The following is a 26,215-nucleotide window of genomic DNA, read 5'->3' as shown; positions in this document are numbered from 1 at the left end:
TCTGGACTCAGGTAGTGGACAATTTGACCTTGTCCCAGGAGAAGGCTCAACTTTTCGCTAATCGCAGACGCCGTGTGGGTCCCCGACTTCGTGTTGGGGATCTGGTTTGGTTATCTTCTCGTCATATTCCTATGAAGGTTTCCTCTCCTAAATTTAAACCTCGTTTTATTGGTCCGTATAGGATTTCTGAGATTCTCAATCCTGTGTCTTTTCGTCTGACCCTCCCAGACTCCTTTTCCATACATAATGTATTCCATAGGTCGTTGTTGCGGAGATACGTGGCACCTATGGTTCCATCTGTTGAGCCTCCTGCCCCGGTTTTGGTGGAGGGGGAATTGGAGTATATTGTGGAGAAAATTTTGGATTCTCGTGTTTCTAGACGGAAACTCCAGTATCTGGTTAAATGGAAGGGTTATGCTCAGGAAGATAATTCCTGGGTTTTTGCCTCTGATGTCCATGCTCCAGATCTTGTTCGTGCCTTTCATGTGGCTCATCCTGGTCGGCCTGGGGGCTCTGGTGAGGGTTCGGTGACCCCTCCTCAAGGGGGGGGTACTGTTGTGAATTCTGTGGCTGAATTCACTCCTGTGGTCACAAGTGGTACTGCAGCTTCTGAGCTTCCTCCCTCAGGTGTTCTGGTGAGCTCGTTGGCTGCTTTGTTATTTAACTCCGCCTGATTCTGTCTTCCTTGCTCCTTGTCAATGTTCCAGTGTTGGATCTGAGCTTCTGGATCTTTCCTGTGGCCTGCTGCTCTGCTTAGATAAGTGCTTCTTTGCTTTTGTTGCTACTTTTTCTGTCCAGCTTGTCAATTCGTTTTGCTGGAAGCTCTGAGACGCAAAGGGTGTACCGCCGTGCCGTTAGTTCGGCACGGTGGGTCTTTTTGCCCCCTTTGCGTGGTTTTTTGCTTTAGGGTTTTTTGTAGACTGCAAAGTTCTCTTTGCTATCCTCGCTCTATCTAGAATATCGGGCCTCACTTTGCTGAATCTATTTCATCCCTACGTTTGTCTTTTCATCTTGCTAACAGTCATTTTTAGTTGGGGGCTGCCTTTTCCTTTGGGGTATTTCTCTGAGGCAAGTCAGGCTTGTTTTTCTATCTTCAGGCTAGTCAGCTCCTAAGGCTGTGCCGAGTTGCATAGGTAGTGTCAGGCGCAATCCACAGCTGCCTTTAGTTGTGTTAGGATAGGTTCAGGTATTGCGGTCTACAGAGATTCCACGTCTCAGAGCTCGTTCTATTGTTTTTGGGTTATTGTCAGATCACTGTATGTGCTCTGATTGCTGGCACACTGTGTCACTGGATTGCCTACATAACACTATGCGCCTCGAGCACAGCCTGAGAAACTAGCTAGCCCTAAGATAGAAAAATAAGCCTACCTTGCCTCAGATAAATACCCCAAAGGAAAAGGCAGCCCCCCACATATAATGACTGTGAGTTGAGATGAAAATACAAACGCAGAGATGAAATAGATTTAGCAAAGTGAGGCCCAACTTACTGAACAGACCGAAGATAGGAAAGATTGCTTTGCGGTCAACACAAAACCCTACAAACAACCACGCAGAGGGGGCAAAAAGACCCTCCGCACCGACTAACGGTAAGGAGGTGCTCCCTCTGCGTCCCAGAGCTTCCAGCAAGCAAGAAAAACCAATATAGCAAGCTGGACAGAAAAAATAGCAAACAAAAACAACACAAGCAAAACTTAGCTTATGCAGGATAGACAGGCCACAGGAACGATCCAGGAGGAAACAAGACCAATACTAGAACATTGACTGGAGGCCAGGATCAAAGCACTAGGTGGAGTTAAATAGAGCAGCACCTAACGACTTAACCTCATCACCTGAGGAAGGAAACTCAGAAGCCGCAGTACCACTCACATCCACCAACGGAAGCCCCTAGACAGAATCAGCCGAAGTACCACTTGTGACCACAGGAGGGAGCTCGACCACAGAATTCACAACAATTGCCCCCCAGGCTAAAAACATCAGCTCTTAGCTGCCCCAGAAAAGGCGCATCTATATATACAGGTCCTTCTCAAAAAATTAGCATATAGTGTTAAATTTCATTATTTACCATAATGTAATGATTACAATTAAACTTTCATATATTATAGATTCATTATCCACCAACTGAAATTTGTCAGGTCTTTTATTGTTTTAATACTGATGATTTTGGCATACAACTCCTGATAACCCAAAAAACCTGTCTCAATAAATTAGCATATCAAGAAAAGGTTCTCTAAACGACCTATTACCCTAATCTTCTGAATCAACTAATTAACTCTAAACACATGCAAAAGATACCTGAGGCTTTTATAAACTCCCTGCCTGGTTCATTACTCAAAACCCCCATCATGGGTAAGACTAGCGACCTGACAGATGTCAAGAAGGCCATCATTGACACCCTCAAGCAAGAGGGTAAGACCCAGAAAGAAATTTCTCAACAAATAGGCTGTTCCCAGAGTGCTGTATCAAGGCACCTCAATGGTAAGTCTGTTGGAAGGAAACAATGTGGCAGAGAACGCTGTACAACGAGAAGAGGAGACCGGACCCTGAGGAAGATTGTGGAGAAGGACCGATTCCAGACCTTGGGGAACCTGAGGAAGCAGTGGACTGAGTCTGGTGTGGAAACATCCAGAGCCACCGTGCACAGGCGTGTGCAGGAAATGGGCTACAGGTGCCGCATTCCCCAGGTAAAGCCACTTTTGAGCTACAGAGAAGCAGCACTGGACTGTTGCTAAGTGGTCCCAAGTACTTTTTTCTGATGAAAGCAAATTTTGCATGTCATTCGGAAATCAAGGTGCCAGAGTCTGGAGGAAGACTGGGGAGAAGGAAATGCCAAAATGCCTGAAGTCCAGTGTCAAGTACCCACAGTCAGTGATGGTGTGGGGTGCCATGTCAGCTGCTGGTGTTGGTCCACTGTGTTTCATCAAGGGCAGGGTCAATGCAGCTAGCTATCAGGAGATTTTGGAGCACTTCATGCTTCCATCGGCTGAAATGCTTTATGGAGATGAAGATTTCATTTTTCAGCACGACCTGGCACCTGCTCACAGTGCCAAAACCACTGGTAAATGGTTTACTGACCATGGTATTACTGTGCTCAATTGGCCTGCCAACTCTCCTGACCTGAACCCCATAGAGAATCTGTGGGATATTGTGAAGAGAAAGTTGAGAGACGCAAGACCCAACACTCTGGATGAGCTTAAGGCCGCTATTGAAGCATCCTGGGCCTCCATAACATCTCAGCAGTGTCACAGGCTGATTGCCTCCATGCCACGCCGCATTGAAGCAGTCATTTCTGCCAAAGGATTCCCGACCAAGTATTGAGTGCATAACTGAACATTATTATTTGTTGGTTTTTTTGTTTGTTATTAAAAAACACTTTTATTTGATTGGATGGGTGAAATATGCTAATTTATTGAGACAGGTTTTTTGGGTTATCAGGAGTTGTATGCCAAAATCATCAGTATTAAAACAATAAAAGACCTGACAAATTTCAGTTGGTGGATAATGAATCTATAATATATGAAAGTTTAATTGTAATCATTACATTATGGTAAATAATGAAATTTAACACTATATGCTAATTTTTTGAGAAGGACCTGTATATATATATATATATATATATATAATTGTCTAAGGCTCACTTCCATCTTTCTGTCTGTCCTTCTTTCTGTCACGGATATTCATTGGTCGCGGCCTCCGTCTGTCATGGAATCCAAGTCGCTGATTGGTCTCGCCAGCTGCCTGTCATGGCTGCTGCGACCAATCAGCGACGGGCACAGTCCGATTAGTCCCTCCCCTACAGTCACAGTGGCCGCCCGCTCCATACTCCCCGTAGTCAGTGTGCCCAGCGCCCGCTCCATACTCCCCTCAGTCAGTGTCCCCGGCGCCCGCTCCATACTCCCCGCTCCATACTCCCCTCTGGTCACCGCCCACACAGGGTTAATGCCAGCGGTAACGGACCGCGTTATGCCGCGGGTAACGCACTCCATAACCGCTGCTATTAACTCTGTGTGACCAAGTTTTTACTATTGATGCTGCCTATGCAGCGTCAATAGTAGAAGGATCTAATGTTAAAAATAATAAAAAAATCATTATATACTCACCTTCCGCCGCCTTTCCCGCTCCTCGCGACACTCCGGTAACCGCTCCATGCAAGCGGCAGGTTCCGGTGGCAAGGATGGTGTGCGACAAGGACCTGCCATGATGTCATGGTCATGTGACCGTGACCTAATCAAGGTCCTACGCGCCTACGCCAATACTAAAAAGATCTAATGTTAAAAATAATTAAAAAAAACAAAAAACCTGCTCTTCTCACCTTCCGTCGTCGGACGATGCGCTCGCGCCGGCCGCCATCTTCTGTTCCCAGAGATGCATTGCGAACTTACCCAGAAGACTTAGCGGTCTCGCGAGACCGCTAAGTCATCTGGATAATTTCGCAATGTATCCTGGGAACGGAAGATGGCGGCCGCATCACACAGCTTCGCTGGATCCCAGGGGTGAGTATATAACTATTATTTATTTTAATTTTTTTTTAACAGGGATATGGTGCACACACTGCTAAATACTGTGTGGGCAGTGTTATATACCTACGTGTCTGGGCAATATACTACGTGACTGGGCAATATACTACGTCGCTGGGCAATATACTAGATCGCTGTGCAATATACTACGTCGCTGGGCAATATGCTACGTAGCTGGGCAATATGCTACGTGACTGGGCAATATACTACGTGACTGGGCAATATACTACGTGACTGGGCAATATACTACGTGACTGGGCAATATACTACGTGACTGGGCAATATACTTCGTGGGCTGTGCAATATACTACGTGACTGGGCAATATACTACGTGACTGGGCAATATACTACGTCACTGGGCAATATACTACGTGGGCTGTGCAATATACTACGTGACTGGGCAATATACTGCGTGATTGGTCAATATACTATGTGGCTGGGCAATATACTACGTGACTGGGCAATATACTACGTGACTGGGCAATATACTACGTGACTGGGCAATATACTACGTGGCTGGGCAATATACTACGTGACTGGGCAATATACTACGTGACTGGGCAATATACTACGTGACTGGGCAATATACTACGTGGTTGGGCAATATACTACGTGGCTGGGTAATATACTACGTGGCTGGGCAATATACTACGTGGCTGGGCAATATAATACGTGACTGGGCAATATATTACGTGACTGGGCAATATACTACGTGGCTGGGCAATATACTACGTGGCTGGGCAATATACTACGTGACTGGGCAATATACTACGTGGCTGGGCAATATACTACGTGGCTGGGCAATATACTACGTGGCTGGGCAATATAATACGTGACTGGGCAATATATTACGTGACTGGGCAATATACTACGTGGCTGGGCAATATACTACGTGAATGGGCAATATACTACGTGGCTGGGCAATATACTACGTGGCTGGGCAATATAATACGTGACTGGGCAATATATTATGTGACTGGGCAATATACTACGTGGCTGTGCAATATACTACGTGGCTGGCCAATATACTACGTGAATGGGCAATATATTACGTGGCTGGGCAATATACTACCTGACGGTACAATATACTACATGACTGGGTAATATACTACGTGGCTGGGCAATATACTACGTGGCTGGGCAATATACTATGTGATTGGGCACTACGTGACTGGGCAATATACTACGTGGCTGGGCAATATACTACGTGGCTGGGCAATATACTACGTGGCTGGGCAATATACTACGTGGACATGCATATTCTAGAATACCCGATGCGTTAGAATCGGGCCACCATCTAGTACTACTATATTTGCTTATGGGGTGCATTATAATACTCTATATTACTATGGGGTATATTTACTACTATATAAGACTATGGGGTGCATTATATTACTATATATGGCTTGGGAGCATTTTACTGCTATATATGATAATGGGTACATTATACTAATATATATGACTATGGGGTGAATTATACTACTATATATGACTATGGTGTGCATTATACTACTTTATATGACTATGGGAGTGCTTTATACTGCTCTATATGACAATGAGGGTGCATTATACTAATATCTATGACTATGGGGTGAATTATACTACTATGTATGACTATGGGGTGCATTATACTACTATGTTTGACTATGAGGTGCATTATACTACTATATATGACTATGGGGTGCATTATATTATTATGCATGACTATCGAGTGTATTATGCCGCTATATATGACTATGAGGTACATTATACTACTATATATGACTATGGGGTGCTTTATACTACTATGTATGACAATGGGATGCATTATACTTTATGGATGACTGTGGGGGTGCATTATATTACTATATATGACTATGGGGGTGCATTATACTACTATGTATAACTATGGGGGTGCATTATACTACTACGTATAACTATGGGGATGCATTATATAACTATATATGACTATAGCTGTGCATTATACATCTATGTATGACTAAGGGTGTGCATTATACGTTATGGATGACTATGGGGTGCATTATACATTATGGATGACTGTGAGGTGCATTTTACTTTATGGACAACTATGCATTGTGCATTATACTTTATGGATGACTATTGGCTGTGCATTATACTTTATGGATGACTATGGAATGCTGTCGTCGGATATCCTTGGATTATTTGTGATGGTGAAGACGCCAAGGCCACGTACCTTGATGAGCTCCTGAATCCACCCTTAATCTGTTCCCTCCCTCACCCAGAGAAGTGGGTAGCAGTAGTGTATGAAAATACACAAACAGACTAGCAAGGGAATATGTACAAAGATGAAGGAAAATTCCAATCACACTTATATGCACAAACAAACAGGGTTTAACATCGGGAAGTGAAGGAAGGAAAAAAACAAATAGGAGAGGATGAGAAAATGCACACAACCCAATAACCAAGCAAAAGTCTTTAGATAAACACTCCAAATGCCTCCTCAAACAACCAACTACTCGAGAGCTAGGCAGCGAAAAACTAAAACTGGCATCCCTGATAGCCTGAGGCGAGTACTCTATATATTCGAGTATAAGCCGAGTTTTTCAGCACATTTTTTATGCTGAAAAACCCCCCTCGGCTTATACTCAAGTGAGGGTCATCCAAGATGGAGGGGGAGCGGCAACAGCGGAGCCGCGTGTCACAGGAGGCAGGAGCCGGCTGCTGCGGCTAAAGACAGTGCCTGTTGCTAAATAGAAATGAAAATTCACTGCACTGTCAGTGAATATTCATTTCGCTTTAATATCAAGCACCGTAGTCGCCGCCGCCGACTTCCTGCAGCAGCCGGGCGATCACGTGTGCCCGCTACTTAAGGGAATGAATATTCAATGCTCTCCACTCCCATGGATGTGGAAGACAGTGAATATTCATTCCCTTTAGTAGCGGGCACTCATGGAAGCCCGGCTGCTGCATGAAGCCGGCTGCTGCTGCTACTGTGCTCTCTACTAATGAGTAATCAATGCTCTCCACAAACATAGTACCTGCATGGAGAGCAGTGAGTATTCCTGCAGCTGTCCTATGCTTGTAGGCAGCGCATGAAGTCACTGCCATGCACTGCTTCCAAGTATAAAACACCTGACATCGGAACAAGACTCTGCGAGGGAGCACAGGAAGGTAAGAAGGATTGTTTATTTTTTTATGTTTTTCTGATGAGGGGCTATGCAAACCAGCATAGGGATGAAGGTGCTATGCATAACAGGATAGGGATGAAGAGACCATGCATACAACAATGGGGATGAGGGGATCATGCATACCAAGATAGGGATGAGACCATGCATACCAGGATAGAGATGAGGAGCCATGCATACCAGGATAGGGATGAGGAGCCATGCATACCAGGATAGGGATGAGGAGCCATGCATACCAAGATAGGGATGATGGGGCCATGCATACCAGGATAGGGATGAGGAGACCATGCATACCAGGATAGGGATGAGAAGCCATGCATACCAAGATAGGGATGAGGAGCCATGCATACCAAGATAAGGATGAGGAGACCATGCATACCAGGATAGGGATGAGGAGACCAAGCATACCAGGATAGAGATGAGGAGCCATGCATACCAGGATAGGGATGAGGAGCCATGCATACCAAGATAGGGATGAGGAGACCATGCATACCAGGATAGGGATAAGGAAGCCATGCATACCAGGATAGGGATGAGGAGACCATATATACAAGGATAGGGATGAGGGTGTCATGCATACCAGGATGGGGATGAGGAGACTATGCATACCAGGGTAGGGATGAGGGAGCCATGCTTACCAGGATACGAATGAGGAGCCAGCAGACCAGGATAGAGATGAGGGGGCTATGCATACAAGGATAGGGATGAGGAGACCATTCACACCAGGATTGGAATGAGGAGACCATGCATACCAGGATAGGGATGAGGAGACCATGCACACCAGGATAGGGATGAGGGAGCCATGTGTGACGCCCAGGAGACCGGGATACCCAGCACCGGACCAATGGGGTCTGTCTCTTGAGGGGGATGTCACGGGTGGCTTGACCCGGTGCTGTGGTCTCAGGCAATGCACAGTGTAAGGGGTATCATGAGGGAACAGGCACTTACTTGATCAGCAGCAGGTTCTCCCAGCGGTGATGATCCCGATCCTGGATATTGGCTATTGCCCAAATGAAAGACTGAGGCACTGAAACGTTTAACCAATTTACTTCAACATAAAAGGATTTACAACCTGTCCTGTCACCGGAGTCTGTATGGGAACTCTGAGTTACTTTGACCCTGCCGGGGTCTTCGCCTCTTATTGTACGCAATTTCTGTGTGGCCCTGCTGCTGTATGTGAACTGGCTGCCGGCCCAATCTGTCCCCTCCGGGTCCTGGTTCGACGGGCAACCCGAGTCCTTTTATCGGCTTACCCCCTCCGGGAGTACCGCTGAACTCTGTGTCTGTTGCTGCGTCCGGCCCTAGTGAAGCTGATATCACCTCACGTTTTTCCGGTTGCTGTATTATATATAATGAATACGGCCACGGATCCGGTATCCGTCTTTGCGCCTGTTCTGGGTAGTGATTAATGCTACCCGGTTCTCACAATGTCCTTTTTCTCTGTCCCTCTTCTCCTCAGGCCGGTGATTTAGGCCTGGAAACAGTCACAGGGCTGTTAGAGATTCAACTGTATGACCTCTCACTATCAGCTCCTTAGCCCAACTGCCATTTCTTCTCTCAGACCAGAATGGATTAAGGGGAGTCTCTGGAGCTCCCCCTTCTGGCCGGAGGTGGTAGTGCAGTTTTGCTATTTTAGTATTTGTATTTATTGTCAGTAACTATTTTTGTGGCAAATACCCCTAGGGGTGCCACATCCCCCCTTAGTTAAGAACAGTACTCCGGGACTGTGGGACGATAACATTTTGACATAACAATTAATATGTACAGAGTCTTAAAAATGAAAAGTTACAAAAATCACTCAAGGAAACAAAAATAGAGTTCTGTAAAAAGTCACTTCAAATAGCGTCCATTAATACAGTCCTATCCTTGAAGGTACTAGGAAAGGCACTGCACTTTGTGTCCAGGAATTTAGTTCCATTTTTCCAACGGAGTTGTCAATATAAAGTCTAAAGAAAGTTCAAAAAGAGCAAAAAGCAAAGTTCAATAAGCAGTCTTTCCGGAGCTTTGATTTAGTGCCTCCGGGCTGATAACAAGTTCAAGAATATGCAAGAAGTTCATACAGACAAGTCTCTGTAGGCACTGGGCTTAAACGTTGCAGACTGATAACAATGACTATACTACATTTTCTGTTTAACTATATACGGCATAACATATATACAATTCACATTATGAGATTTATAGTTGGTAATCTGCATACCTGGCCGGTAATTGACCCTGGGTACTACGCTGTGATCTACGTAATAGTGGTGTCTCTTCATGTGGTGTACTACTGTCTACTGCGGATGTAGTATCTGCCCGCTCTGCTAAAGATAATTCTACGACTATGGAGTTGGCAAGTCCACCGTGAATGGGATTACTCTGACCAGGAATATGTTCTTCCTGGCCTGGAACCTCCTGTAGTACGAGGTCAGCCTCTTCCTGTTTTGGGACTTCTGGTATTGGGTTCGGTGTTGGGTAAAAGGCCACCATGGGAACCACTACTGCACCATGGTATGTTAGTAGGGTTTTGGGAAAGTCTCCTATACAGGTGTGATACACTTCCTCTTCTTTTTCCTTTACTGGTTGAACCTGTATGGGTTGAATAACTTCTGATTCTGGCTGGACAACGTCTGGCTCTTTCAATGCCTCCGGACATAATTTAAGATTGTCTCTTGACACTAGTACAGATGTTAAGCCTCCGTTTTTGCTAATGAGACACATTTTAGGATTATCCATTCTTGTTGGTAAAACTGTGTAGGGTACGGCTTCCCACTGATTGTCTAGTTTATTGGTTCGACGATTTCTCTTGAGCACTTGGTCACCCGGTCTTAATGGGGTCGCTAGAGCATTCTGGTTGAAAGTTCGCTCTTGTCTTTCTCTAGTTTGCTGAAGGCTTTTTTCCACACTCTTGCACTTGGCGATACTGCTTTTGCCGTATGATATCCCAATTGGAGTCTTGAACTTCTGCCTCTGGTTTCAGAATTCCCATTTCTAGATCGATTGGTAATTGGCCGGGTCTTGCACGCATAAGGTAAGCTGGGGTGCAGTTGGTGGAGCTCACCGGGACATGATTATACAGATCCACCAAGTCAGGCAATTTCTCTGGCCATTGATTCCTTTCTGTCTCAGGTAAAGTCTTTAGTAGGTCTATTACAATATGGTTCATCTTCTCGCATAAGCCGTTTGTTTGTGGATGATAGGCCGTCGTCCGGATCTTTTTGCAACCATACATATTACAGAATTCTCTGAAGATCTCTGATTCAAAGGCTGTACCTTGGTCGGTGAGAACCTGTTCCGGATATCCATGGGGTCTACAAAAGTACGTTTGGAACACTTTGGCTGCTGTTTTTGCTGTCAGATCTTTTACGGGTACTACTACCAAGAAGCGTGAATAATGGTCCACGATGGTCAAGACATAGACATAGCCGGACCGGCTTGGTATTAACTTCACGTGGTCTATGGCTACAAGTTCAAGTGGTTGTTTGGTGATTATGGGCTGCAGTGGTGCTCTTTGGTTCTTTTGATCGTTTCTTCTGAGGTTGCACGGGCCACAGTTTCTGCACCACTGTTCGATTGATTTTCTCATCCCGACCCAATAAAATCTTTCTCTTAGAAGTACTTCTAACTTTTTGCAACCGAAGTGACCAGCACCGTTATGGTAAGCTTCGAGGACCATCTTCACATCTTGTTTAGGCACGATAATCTGCCAAACCAATTCATGTGTTTTCGGATTGGTGTACCTTCTACAGAGCTTCCCTTGATACAGGAACATTTTGCCTCTCTCTTTCCAGAGTTGATGCGTCTCTTCTGGGGCATCCTCATCGGGATATGCACTTTGCTCAGTCAACAGTTCCTTCACCAACTTCACAGCCGGATTGCTGTCTTGGGTGTCAGCCCATCTATGGTGTGCTAACGGATTAAAATTCACCTCTTGTTGTTTCTGATAGGTACTTGACTGATGATGTTTTGCCTTGGGACGATGGAAGGCTGGTAGTTCAATTTCTTCAAGCTCCCCCGTTTCCTCTTCTACATCTCTCAAGTGTGGCATCCGGGATAGGGCATCGGCATTTCCATTCTTGCGACCTGCTCGATACTTGATCTTGAAGTTGTAATTAGATAACCGGGCTATCCATCGCTGTTCTAACGCATCTAATTTGGCTGTGTCCAGGTGGGTCAACGGATTGTTGTCAGTATAGACAATAAATTCTGCAGCGGCCAGATAGTGTTTGAAACGTTCAGTCACAGCCCAAACTACTGCCAGTAGTTCCAATTTGAAGGAGCTGTAATTTTCTGAATTTCTTTCAGTAGGCCGGAGCTTTCTACTTGCAAAGGCGATGACTTTCTCCCGACCTCCTTGCTTTTGTGACAGCACCGCTCCTAGTCCCACATTACTGGCATCGGTGTAGAGGATGAAAGGCTGATGGTAATCTGGGTATGCCAGAACCTCCTCTCCGGTTAGTGCCTTCTTTAGTTGTTCAAAGGAGTCTTCCCTTTCGTCGTTCCACTGGAAAGGAGGGTTTCGGTTCGAAGGTTTCTTCGTCTGCCCTACCAAGGCGTCTTGCAAGGGTGCTGCCAACTTGGTAAATCCTTTTATAAATCTGCGATAGTAACCCACCAATCCCAGGAATTGCCTCACTTCTTTTGCGCTGGTAGGTCTCGGCCAATCCCTTATGGCGGTTATTTTCTCGGGATCCGGTGCTACTCCCTCCGAACTCACGATGTGTCCCAGGTACTGTACCTTTGGCTTGAGAAGGTGACATTTGGATGGCTTGATTTTCATGCCATACCTGGATAAGGCTTCGAACACTTCTGCCAGGTCTTTTAAGTGTTGTTCGTAAGTCTTTGAGTAGACGATCACATCATCTAGGTACAGGAGGACGGTCTCGAAGTTCTTGTGTCCGAGGCAGCATTCCATCAGCCGCTGGAAGGTACCGGATGCATTGCAGAGTCCGAACGGCATGCGATTAAATTCACTTATACCCATTGGTGTGGTGAATGCCGTCTTTTCCTTAGCTCTCTCCGCCACAGGGACTTGCCAATACCCGCTTGTTAAGTCTAAGGTGGAAAAATAATTAGCAGATTTCAAAGCAGTCAAGGACTCTTCTATCCTAGGCAAGGGGTAGGCGTCTTTATGGTTGATGTTATTAATCTGCCGGTAGTCTACGCACATTCTCATGGTTCCGTCTTTTTTTTTGACAATCACCAGAGGGGCCGCCCAGGGGCTACAGCTGTCTCTTATTACCCCGGCCTGTTTCATCTCCCTCAGCATATCTTTTGCACATTGATAGTGAGCGGGCGGTATGGGTCTATATCTTTCTTTTATTGGGGGATGGTCACCGGTGGGGATTGTGTGTTCTACCCCTTCTATCCGTCCGAAGTCCAATGGGTGTTTACTGAAGACTTGTTCATATTCCATCACTAGCCTATGCACCCCTTGTTTTTGATGGGTAGGTGTTGAATTTATGCCCACGTGTAGCTGTTGGCACCAATCCTCCAATTCTCCATCTGAGCCGTTGCCTTCCACCTGACAGGTTGGTTCTAAGGTCTCAATGGTTGTGATGGCATTGTTGTCAACAGTATATAGCTTTGCCACTGCAGCATACCTTGGCAAAGTGACCTCTTCCTCTCCACAGTTCAAAAGTCGTACCGGCACCCGTCCTCGGTGTACCTCAACTACCCCTCGTGCTGTGAGTATAGTGGGCCTGTTGTCGGTGTACACTGGTTCTATTAAGGCTTGATAATCTCGTCCCTTAGTACCAATGGCTGCTCTACACCATACCAGCATTTCTGTTTTTGGTGGGATTACAATAGACGTTGGATCACTTACCCTCACACTGCCGATTTCTCCACCTGCAACTTCTACCTGTTGCCTTAACATCAATACTTTTATTTCCCTCCGGAGAACTCTCTGCTGGCAGGATTGGGCAGTTTCAGCAATTTGCTGTAAGACAGAAATGACTTCGGAAAAGCAGTTCTTTAACACATTCATTCCTATCAATACAGTTGGTTCACAGTTCCGTCGGTCAACATCAACAACAATTATACCCTGTTTCTTCAATTCTACTTTACCAATCTTTATGGTCATCTCCCTGAATCCTAGTTTCGGTACCAACTTACCATTACTGGCCCATATACCTAGTTCAACATCAGAGGGCCCTTTATCAATATCTGCATCAGCCCAGTACCTCTTATAAAGGATATACGGTATAGATGAAATCTGGGAACCTGTGTCCAGCAAAGCGTTGAGGGGCATTCCGTCCAGCACGATAGGGATGATGGGTCGTCCTCCGATGTACCTGTCATGCCAGGGTGTTGGGCCTTGAAAGTTCATTCCTGCGAAGTGGCCCGCATTCCCAGGGGATTCCCGTTTAAATCACAATCTCGTGCAAAGTGGCCTGGCTGCTGGCAACGGCGGCAAATGGGCTGTCCATCCGGTTGGTAGCGGTCGCGGGGTCGTCCTCTCCATGTCGGGTATCTCCGGGGTCTCATCCATGGAACATCTTCTCTACGGTTTGACAACTCCATCTTGGGTCCTCTCATCTCCTGCATGGTTTTAGCCATTGAAGCAACAACATCAGCTAAAGAGTCAAGCTTTTGTTGAAGAGCCTCATTAGTACTGGGCCCCAGGGGCTTAGCAATGGCCCCGGACATAGCTGATGTCACTGGCACTCCCTGTTGTTGAGGAGCCTCTGCCATGGGTTGCGCAGGCTCCTGATCCCAAGGTGCCTCTGCCACCTGGAGACGTATAGCGCTCTCCTTTAATTGAGCAAATGTCAATTCAGGGTTCTTAAAAACAAGCATACTCACATGCCCCCGGTGAGAAGGGGTGTAGAGTCCCTCAATAAATTGATCTCTTAGCAGTTTATCCGCTCCGGTGTTAAAAATGGGTTCAGCCAGTGTAAGTGATTTAAGGGCTTCCTGCAGGTTTAAGGCAAAGTCTCTCACGCCCTCATTAACTTTTTGTTTGCAATTAAAGAATCGTACTTTAGCTTTGCTGCTGGCAGTGGTTTCAAATGTAGCTTTTAATCCAGCAAATATGCGTTCAACAGTTCCTTTTAGATCAGCTGCCCATGCTGTGACTTCTCGCTTAGCATGGCCACTTAACTGCATCATCAGGAGACTAACACGCTGAACTTCACCCACGGGGAACATGTCAAAATGGGCCAGCATCTTTTCTCTGAAATCGTCAAGGGTATTAGGCTCACCTTCATACATTGGAAGCCACGGGCCACCCGGGGTATATGGTATCAGCACCGGCATGATGGGCGCCACTCCTTGCACCGCTGCGCTACCGGACTCTCTATCGACACTCTGTCTTTCAGCTGCATTAGCGTCGCCGGGTGCTGCGGCGTCTCCGTGCTGCGACATACTGTGCCCCCTTAGTTAATCCGGACCCTTCCGGTCCTCCGCTTCCGTCGGGATAGTGTAGATTCGTTCCGCTGTGCAGCAGGATTGGTTTTCCCCTTGCTCTGATGTCAGAGCGCTCAGCTAGGTGCCGCCCACAATGACACGCCCCCTGCTGCTCCCGCCCGCCGCGCGCTCTGTAATGGCGGATTCTGAAGTTTTTCAGTTAGACTGGGGCTCAGGTAATGGCGTAGCTCAATTAACAGTCTCGTGCCTAACGGTTATGAGGTGATTACCTCAGGGGATGGCGGCCATCTTTACTCCATTATAACCAATGGGGAAAAGTCACTTTCAATAGTTTTCAATGGGAAATGGAATTTTCTTTAATAAAGTCAATTTTCAAGATTTTTCATCCAAGTTTTCACAGTTTTGGGCTCCAATCACGGCACACAATACCCGGTATACGGGCTGGCTGAATCCTGTTCGTGACGCCAATTGTGACGCCCAGGAGACCGGGATACCCAGCACCGGACCAATGGGGTCTGTCTCTTGAGGGGGATGTCACGGGTGGCTTGACCCGGTGCTGTGGTCTCAGGCAATGCACAGTGTAAGGGGTATCGTGAGGGAACAGGCACTTACTTGATCAGCAGCAGGTTCTCCCAGCGGTGATGATCCCGATCCTGGATATTGGCTATTGTCCAAATGAAAGACTGAGGCACTGAAACGTTTAACCAATTTACTTCAACATAAAAGGATTTACAACCAGTCCTGTCACCGGAGTCTGTATGGGAACTCTGAGTTACTTTGACCCTGCCGGGGTCTTCGCCTCTTATTGTACGCAATTTCTGTGTGGCCCTGCTGCTGTATGTGAACTGGCTGCCGGCCCAGTCTGTCCCCTCCGGGTCCTGGTTCGACGGGCAACCCGAGTCCTTTTATCGGCTTACCCCCTCCGGGAGTACCGCTGAACTCTGTGTCTGTTGCTGCGTCCGGCCCTAGTGAAGCTGATATCACCTCACGTTTTTCCGGTTGCTGTATTATATATAATGAATATGGCCACGGATCCGGTATCCGTCTTTGTGCCTGTTCTGGGTAGTGATTAATGCTACCCGGTTCTCACAATGTCCTTTTTCTCTGTCCCTCTTCTCCTCAGGCCGGTGATTTAGGCCTGGAAACAGTCACAGGGCTGTTAGAGATTCAACTGTATGACCTCTCACTTTCAGCTCCTTAGCCCAACTGCCATTTCTTCTCTCAGACCAGAATGGATTAAGGGGAGTCTCTGGAGCTCCCCCTTCTGGCCGGAGGTGGTAGTGCAGTTTTGCTATTTTAGTATTTGTATTTATTGTCAGTAACTATTTTTGTGGCAAATACCCCTAGGGGTGCCACACATGCATACCAGGAAAGGGATGAGGAGACCATGCACACCAGGATAGGGATGAGGGAGCCATGCATGCCAGGATAGGGATGAGGAGCCATGCACACCAGGATATGGATGTGGAGCCATGCATACCAGGATGGGGATGAGGAAGCCATGAACATCAGGATGGGGATAAGGGGACAATGTATACCAGGCTTAAACTTGAGTCAATAAGTTTTCCCAGGTTTTTTTGTAAAATTAGGTGCCTCGGCTTATATTCGGATCAGCTTATACTTGAGTATATTCGGTATATATAGGAGAGGGGAGTGACCAAAGCAGAACAGTTGAGACCATTTGGAAAGCAACAGCAGCTCTCAACTGAACAGATTAACCTCTGCACTGCTTGCAGAAATCTGCACCGTTTAATAAGATGGTGAGGTGCTTTTAGTCAGTGCTGGAGTGTGGGAAATCATATGCTGCGGTCTTGTGGCACCTTTGTTGTGGCAAACCCGTGACGGGCATTATTCTTTATGTATGACTATGAGCTGTGCATTATACTTTATGGATGAATATGGGCAGTGCATTATACTACATGGATGACTATGGACTGTACAGTATATTATATAAAGGACTATGGAATGCATTATGCTGTATGGAGGACTATAGGGAGTGAATTATACACTGCTCAAAAAAATGAAGGGAACACTTAAACAACAGAATATAACTCCAAGTAAATCAAACTTCTGTGAAATCAAACTGTCCACTTATGAAGCAACACTGTTTGACAATACATTTCATATGCTGTTTTGGACATTATTGGCAATTATCAAGACACACTCTATAAAGGAGTGGTTCTGCAGGTGGGGACCACAGACCACATCTCAGTACCAATGCTTTCTGGCTGATGTTTTGGTCACTTTTAAATGTTGGTTGTGCTTTCACTCTCGTGGTAGCATGAGACGGACTCTACAACCCACACAAGTAGCTCAGGTAGTGCCGCTCAGGATGGCACATCAATGCGAGCTGTGGCAAGAAAGTTTGCTGTGTCTGTCAGCATAGTGTCCAGAGGCTGGAGGCGCTTCCAGTAGACAGGCCAGTACCCCAGGAGACATGGAGGGGGCCGCAGGAGGGCAACAACCCAGCAGCAGGACCGCTACCTCAGCCTTTGTGCAAGGAGGAACAGGAGGAGCACTGCCAGAGCCCTGCAAAATGACCTCCAGCAGGCCACAAATGTGCATGTGTCTGCACAAAGGGTTAGAAACTGACTCCATGAGAATGGTCTGAGTGCCCAATATCCACAGATGGGAGCTGTGCTCACAGCCCAACATCGTGCAGGACGCTTGGCATTTGCCACAGAACACCAGGATTGGCAAATTCGCTTCTGGTGCCCTGTGCTCTTCACAGATGAAAGCAGGTTCATACTGAGCACATGTAACAGACGTGATGGAGTCTGGAGACGCTGTGGAGAGCGATCTGATGCCTGCAAAATTCTTCAGCATGACCGGTTTGGCAGTGGGTCAGTAATGGTGTTGGGTGGCATTTCTTTGGAGGGCTGCACAGCCCTCCATGTGCTCACCAGAGGAATCCTGACTGCCATTAGGCACCGAGATGAGATCCTCATACCTCTTGTGAGACCATATGCTGGTGCGGTTGGCCCTGGTTCCTCCTAATGCAGGACAATGCCAGACCACATATAGTTCCTGCAAGATGAAAGCATTAAAGCTATGGACTGGCACACCCGTTCCCCAGACATGTGTTGTGAATTCTGTGGTCACAAGTGGTATTGCAGTCTCTGGGCGTCCTCCCTCAGGTGTTTTAGTGAGCTCGTTGGCTGCCTTGCTATTTAGCTCCATCTGAGTCTGTCTTCCTTGCTCCTTGTCAATGTTCCAGTGTTGGATCTGAGCTACTGCATCTTTCCTTGGGCCTGCTGCTCTGCTAGATAAGTGCTTCTAGTTTGTTTTCTGTTTTTTCTGTCCAGCTTGTTATTATCTTTTGCTGGAAGCTCTGAGAAGCAAAGGGGTGCACCGCCGTGCTGTTAGTTCGGCACGGTGGGTCTTTTTTGCCCCTTTGCGTGGTTTTCGTTTTAGGGTTTTTTGTAGACTGCATAGTTCTCTTTGCTATCCTCGCTCTGTCTAGAATATCGGGCCTCACTTTGCTGAATCTATTTCATTCCTACGTTTGTCTTTTCATCTTGCTAACAGTCATTATATGTGGGGGCTGCCTATTCCTTTGGGGTATTTCTCTGAGGTAAGTCAGGCTTGTATTTCTATCTTCAGGCTAGTCAGCTCCTCAGGCAGTGCCGAGTTGCATAGGTAGTGATAGGCGCAATCCACTGCTGCTTCCAGTTGTGTGAGGACAGTTCAGGTACTGCAGTCTACAGAGATTCCACGTCTCAGAGCTCGTCCTATTGTTTTGGGTTTTTGCCAGATCTCTGTATGTGCGCTGATTACTGCACGCTGTGTTGCCTGATTGCCAGCCATAACAGTACAAGGAGCCAATTCAATGATTTCCAATAGAGGGAAAAAAGAAATCCTGACATCATTTTTTTTTCTTAGCTCTGTCTTCAGTCTTTTTTTTCCCCTAGACATTAGAGTGCTTCAGGACACAGCTGTGGACATGGATATTCAGGCTCTGTGCTCCTCAATGGATAATCTCGTTGTAAATGTACAAAAGATTCAAGATACTATTGATCAGAAATCGATGCTAGAACCAAGAATTCCGATTCCTGATTTGTTTTTTGGTGACAGAACTAAGTTCCTGAGCTTCAGAAATAATTGTAAGCTATTTTTGGCCTTGAAACCTCATTCTTCTGGTAATCCTATTCAACAGGTTTTGATTATTATTTCTTTTTTGCGCGGCGACCCACAGGACTGGGCGTTTTCTCTTGCACCAGGAGATTCTGCATTGAGTAATATTGATGCATTTTTCCAGGCGCTGGGATTGCTTTACGATGAGCCTAATTCAGTGGATCAAGCTGAGAAAAATCTGCTGGCTTTATGCCAGGGTCAGGATGATGTAGAACTATATTGTCAGAAATTTAGAAAATGGTCAGTACTCACTCTGTGGAATGAATCTGCACTAGCGGCTTTGTTCAGAAAGGGTCTCTCTGAAGCTCTTAAGGATGTAATGGTGGGATTTCCTATGCCTGCTGGTTTGAATGAGTCTATGTCCTTGGCCATTCAGATCGGTCGTCGCTTGCGCGAGCGTAAATCTGTGCACCATCTGGCGGTATTGTCTGAGAGTAAGCCTGAGCCTATGCAGTGCAACAGGACTATGACTAAAGTAGAACGGCACGAACACAGACGTCTGAACAGACTGTGTTTCTATTGTGGTGATTCTACTCATGCTATTTCTAATTGTCCTAAACGCACTAGACGGTTCGATAGCTCTGCCGTTATTGGTACTGTACAGTCCAAATTCCTTTTGTCCATTACCTTAATGTGCTCTTTGTCATCATATTCTGTCATGGCGTTTGTGGATTCAGGCGCTGCCCTGAATCTGATGGATTTGGATTATGCTAAACGTTGTGGATTTTTCTTGGAGCCTTTGCGGTGTCCTATTCCGTTGAGAGGAATTGATGCTACACCTCTGGCCAAGAATAAGCCTCAGTACTGGGCCCAGCTGACCATGTGCATGGCTCCTGCACATCAGGAAGTTATTCGCTTTTTGGTACTGCATAATTTGCATGATGTGGTCGTGTTGGGGTTGCCATGGCTACAAACCCATAATCCAGTATTGGATTGGAACTCTATGTCGGTAACCAGCTGGGGTTGTCAGGGAGTACATGGTGATGTTCCATTTTTGTCTATTTCGTCATCCATTCCTTCTGACATCCCAGAGTTCTTGTCGGACTTTCAGGATGTATTTGAAGAGTCCAAGTCTGATGCCCTTCCTCCGCATAGGAATTGTGATTGTGCTATCGATTTGATTCCTGGTAGTAAATTCCCTAAGGGTCGTTTATTTAATTTGTCCGTACCTGAACACACCGCTATGCGCAGTTATGTGAAGGAGTCCCTGGAGAAGGGACATATTCGCCCATCGTCGTCACCATTGGGAGCAGGGTTCTTTTTTGTAGCCAAGAAGGATGGTTCGCTAAGACCGTGTATTGATTACCGCCTTCTTAATAAGATCACTGTTAAGTTTCAGTATCCCTTGCCATTGATTTCTGACTTGTTTGCTCGGATTAAGGGGGCTAGTTGGTTTACTAAGATTGATCTTCGTGGTGCGTATAATCTGGTGAGAATCAGGCAGGGAGATGAATGGAAAACGGCATTTAATACGCCCGAGGGTCATTTTGAGTATCTGGTGATGCCGTTCGGACTTGCCAATGCTCCATCTGTTTTTCAGTCTTTTATGCATGACATTTTTCGTGAGTATCTGGATAAATTCTTGATTGTTTACTTGGATGACATTTTGATCTTCTCAGATGATTGGGAGTCTCATGTAAAGCAAGTCAGAATGGTTTTCCAGGTACTGCGTGCTAATTCCTTGTTTGTGAAGGGATCAAAGTGTCTCTTCGGTGTGCAGAAAGTTTCATTTTTGGGGTTCATCTTTTCCCCTTCTACTATCGAGATGGATCCGGTTAAGGTTCAGGCCATCCAGGATTGGACTCAGCCGACATCTCTAAAAAGTTTGCAGAAATTCCTGGGCTTTGCTAATTTTTATCGTCGCTTCATCTGTAATTTTTCTAGCATTGCCAGACCATTGACCGATTTGACCAAGAAGGGTGCTGATTTGGTTAATTGGTCTTCTGCTGCCGTGGAAGCTTTTCAGGAGTTGAAGCGTCGTTTTTGCTGTGCCCCTGTGTTGTGTCAACCTGATGTTTCTCTTCCGTTCCAGGTCGAGGTTGATGCTTCTGAGATTGGTGCAGGGGCGGTTTTGTCACAGAGAGGTTCTGGTTGCTCAGTGTTCAAACCATGTGCTTTCTTTTCCAGGAAATTTTCTGCTGCTGAGCGTAATTATGATGTGGGCAACCGAGAGTTGCTGGCCATGAAGTGGGCATTCGAGGAGTGGCGTCATTGGCTTGAGGGTGCTAAGCATCGCGTGGTGGTTTTGACTGATCATAAGAACCTTACTTATCTTGAGTCTGCCAAGCGCTTGAATCCTAGACAGGCCCGTTGGTCGTTATTTTTTGCTCGTTTTGATTTTGTGATTTCATACCTTCCGGGCTCTAAAAATGTGAAGGCGGATGCTCTGTCTAGGAGTTTTGTGCCCGACTCTCCGGGGTTATCTGAGCCGGCGAGTATCCTCAAGGAAGGAGTCATTGTGTCTGCCATCTCCCCTGATTTGCGGAGAGTGTTGCAGAAATTTCAGGCTAATAAACCTGATCGTTGTCCGGCCGAGAAACTGTTCGTCCCTGATAGGTGGACTAGTAAAGTTATCTCTGAACTTCATTGTTCGGTGCTGGCCGGTCATCCAGGAATCTTTGGTACCAGGGAGTTGGTTGCTAGATCCTTTTGGTGGCCGTCTCTGTCGCGGGATGTGCGTGCTTTTGTGCAGTCCTGTGGAATTTGTGCTAGGGCTAAGCCCTGCTGTTCACGTGCCAGTGGGTTGCTTTTGCCCTTGCCGGTCCCGAAGAGGCCTTGGACACATATTTCGATGGATTTCATTTCTGACCTTCCCGTTTCTCAAAAGATGTCTGTCATTTGGGTGGTCTGTGATCGCTTTTCTAAAATGGTCCATCTGGTGCCCTTGGTTAAATTGCCTTCCTCCTCTGATTTGGTGCCTTTGTTCTTCCAGCATGTGGTTCGTTTACATGGCATTCCTGAGAATATTGTTTCTGACAGAGGTTCCCAGTTTGTCTCAAGGTTCTGGCGAGCCTTTTGTGGTAGGATGGGCATTGACCTATCTTTTTCCTCGGCCTTCCATCCTCAGACTAATGGCCAGACCGAACGAACCAATCAGACCTTGGAAACATATCTGAGATGTTTTGTTTCCGCTGACCAGGATGATTGGGTGTCATTTTTGCCGTTGGCTGAGTTCGCCCTTAATAATCGGGCCAGCTCGGCTACCTTGGTCTCTCCATTTTTCTGCAATTCTGGGTTCCATCCTCGTTTCTCTTCAGGACAGGTTGAGTCTTCGGACTGTCCTGGTGTGGATTATGTGGTGGACAGGTTGCAGCAGATCTGGACTCAGGTAGTGGACAATTTGACCTTGTCCCAGGAGAAGGCTCAGCTTTTCGCTAATCGCAGACGCCGTGTGGGACCCCGACTTCGTGTTGGGGATCTGGTTTGGTTATCTTCTCGTCATATACCTATGAAGGTTTCCTCTCCTAAATTTAAACCTCGTTTTATTGGTCCGTATAGGATTTCTGAGATTCTCAATCCGGTGTCTTTTCGTCTGACCCTCCCAGACTCCTTTTCCATACATAATGTATTCCATAGGTCGTTGTTGAGGAGATACGTGGCACCTATGGTTCCATCTGTGGAGCCTCCTGCCCCTGTTTTGGTGGAGGGGGAATTGGAGTATATTGTGGAGAAGATTTTGGATTCTCGTGTCTCTAGACGGAAACTCCAGTATCTGGTCAAATGGAAGGGTTATGCTCAGGAAGATAATTCCTGGGTTTTTGCCTCTGATGTCCATGCCCCAGATCTTGTTCGTGCCTTTCATGTGGCTCATCCTGGTCGGCCTGGGGGTTCTGGTGAGGGTTCGGTGACCCCTCCTCAAGGGGGGGGTACTGTTGTGAATTCTGTGGTCACAAGTGGTATTGCAGTCTCTGGGCGTCCTCCCTCAGGTGTTTTAGTGAGCTCGTTGGCTGCCTTGCTATTTAGCTCCACCTGAGTCTGTCTTCCTTGCTCCTTGTCAATGTTCCAGTGTTGGATCTGAGCTACTGCATCTTTCCTTGGGCCTGCTGCTCTGCTAGATAAGTGCTTCTAGTTTGTTTTCTGTTTTTTCTGTCCAGCTTGTTATTATCTTTTGCTGGAAGCTCTGAGAAGCAAAGGGGTGCACCGCCGTGCTGTTAGTTCGGCACGGTGGGTCTTTTTTGCCCCTTTGCGTGGTTTTCGTTTTAGGGTTTTTTGTAGACTGCATAGTTCTCTTTGCTATCCTCGCTCTGTCTAGAATATCGGGCCTCACTTTGCTGAATCTATTTCATTCCTACGTTTGTCTTTTCATCTTGCTAACAGTCATTATATGTGGGGGCTGCCTATTCCTTTGGGGTATTTCTCTGAGGTAAGTCAGGCTTGTATTTCTATCTTCAGGCTAGTCAGCTCCTCAGGCAGTGCCGAGTTGCATAGGTAGTGATAGGCGCAATCCACTGCTGCTTCCAGTTGTGTGAGGACAGTTCAGGTACTGCAGTCTACAGAGATTCCACGTCTCAGAGCTCGTCCTATTGTTTTGGGTTTTTGCCAGATCTCTGTATGTGCGCTGATTACTGCACGCTGTGTTGCCTGATTGCCAGCCATAACAGACATGAATCTGATTGATCACATCTGGGATATCATGTCTCGCACCATCCACCAACATTGCACCAAAGACTGTCCAGGAGTTGGCGGGTGCTTTAGTCCAGGTCTGGGAGGAGATACCTCAGGAGACCATCCGCCGCCTCATCAAGAGCATGCCCAGGCATTGTAGGGAGGTCATACAGGCACGTGGAGGCCACACACACTACTGAGCATCATTTCCTTGTCTTGAGGCATTTCCAGTGAAGTTGGATCAGCCTGTAACTTCATTTTCCACTTTGATTTTCAGCATCATTCCAACTCCAGACCTCCGTGGGATATTAGTTGTGATTTACGTTGATTATTTTTAGGTTTCATTGTTCTCAACACATTCCACTATGTAGTAAATAAAGATTTACAACTGGAATATTACATTCAGTGATATCTAGGATGTGGGATTTTAGTTTTCCCTTTATTTTTTTGAGCAGTGTACTTCTGTTATGGAGATCCATGACTTCTATGTACTCCCTTGGTGAGAAGTATTGGTTTATTTTTTTCTACACATTAAAGAACAGCGGCAGACCGAGGGACATATACGGGGATACTGTATACATACCAGGATGTGACCCAGGATGAGGAACATATATACAAGGATGGAGGGTGCATCATATACAGTATGAATATTCCAAATCTTGCATCGGGGCCATCAGACTCTAGTTACGCTACTGCTCACACATTAAGATGGTTGAAAGAATTTTTTTTCCACTTTAATCAAAGTGGATCCTAAACACTTCCAGTCATGTAAAATAACAGATGGAGTTCACCTTCCCCTGCTCCAGTGCTGGGTCTCTATTGCAGAGCACATTGATTGGCAGCTGGAGTGATGTCACCACTGTAGGGAAAACCACAGAGTACAGAACAGTGACAGAGATTTGGTTCTGGGAAAGGGGAAGGTAAGTTCCATAAGGCTCTTTCGAGCGGCTCCCTGTGCATGCGCAATGATGAGCGTAGTCAATGAGCCCGTGACTCGCAGCAGCTCTAGCGCATGTGCACACAATCAGACGTACACCCAGATTCAGTGCACATGCGAGGGGAGCTGATCGTCACTGCACAAGTGCGAGTAGCTGTTCGTCACTGTGCATGTGCAGAATTTTAGAACAGATTCTTGATACTTTGGTGCACCCCGGAACATCATTCACAGTGCGTGTGCATCGAAAGTATGACAAATCCGTGACTGAAAGAAAATTAAGCCCACCCCTATAAATGTATGAGTACATAGTTACATAGTTACATAGTTATTAAGGTTGAAGGAAGACTATAAGTCCATCTAGTTCAACCCATAGCCTAACCTAACATGCCCTAACATGTTGATCCAGAGGAAGGCAAAAAAAACCCATGTGGCAAAGAGTAAGCTCCATATTGGGGGAAAAAATTCCTTCCCAACTCCACATACGGCAATCAGACTAGTTCCCTGGATCAACGCCCTATCAAGGAATCTAGTGTATATACCCTGCAACATTATACTTTTCCAGAAAGGTATCCAATCCCCTCTTAAATTTAAGTAATGAATCACTCATTACAACATCATACGGCAGAGAGTTCCATAGTCTCACTGCTCTTACAGTAAAGAATCCACGTCTGTTATTATGCTTAAACCTTTTTTCCTCCAAATGCAGAGGATGCCCCCTTGTCCCTGTTTCAGGTCTATGATTAAAACGATCATCAGAAAGGTCTTTGTACTGTCCCCTCATATATTTATACATTAAAATAAGATCATCCCTTAGTCTTCGTTTTTCCAAACTAAATAGCCCCAAGTGTAATAACCTATCTTAGTATTGCAGACCCCCCAGTCCTCTAATAACCTTGGTCGCTCTTCTCTGCACCCGCTCTAGTTCAGCTATGTCTTTCTTATACACCGGAGACCAGAACTGTGCACAGTATTCTAAGTGTGGTCAAACTAGTGACTTGTATAGAGGTAAAATTATGTTCTCCTCATGAGCATCTATGCCTCTTTTAATGCATCCCATTATTTTATTTGCCTTTGTAGCAGCTGCCTGACACTGGCCACTGAATATGAGTTTGTCATCCACCCATACACCCAGGTCTTTTTCATTGACGGTTTTGCCCAGAGTTTTAGAATTAAGCACATAATTATACATCTTATTACTTCTACCCAAGTGCATGACCTTACATTTATCCCCATTAAAGCTCATTTGCCATTTATCAGCCCAAGCTTCTAGTTTACATAAATCATCCTGTAATATAAAATTGTCCTCCCCTGTATTGATTACCCTGCAGAGTTTAGTGTCATCTGTAAATATTGAAATTCTACTCTGAATGCCCCCTACAAGGTCATTAATAAACATGTTAAAAAGAAGAGGGCCCAATACTGACCCCTGTGGTACCCCACTGCTAACTGCAACCCAGTCCGAATATGCTCCATTAATAACCACCCTTTGTTTCCTATCCCTGAGCCAGCTCTCAACCCACTAGCACATA

The sequence above is a fragment of the Ranitomeya imitator genome, chromosome 1 (genome assembly GCF_032444005.1).
Source record: "Ranitomeya imitator isolate aRanImi1 chromosome 1, aRanImi1.pri, whole genome shotgun sequence".
Lineage (NCBI taxonomy): Eukaryota > Metazoa > Chordata > Amphibia > Anura > Dendrobatidae > Ranitomeya > Ranitomeya imitator.
The sequence above is the reverse complement of the archived record's forward strand: the minus strand, read 5'-3'. Positions refer to the sequence as shown.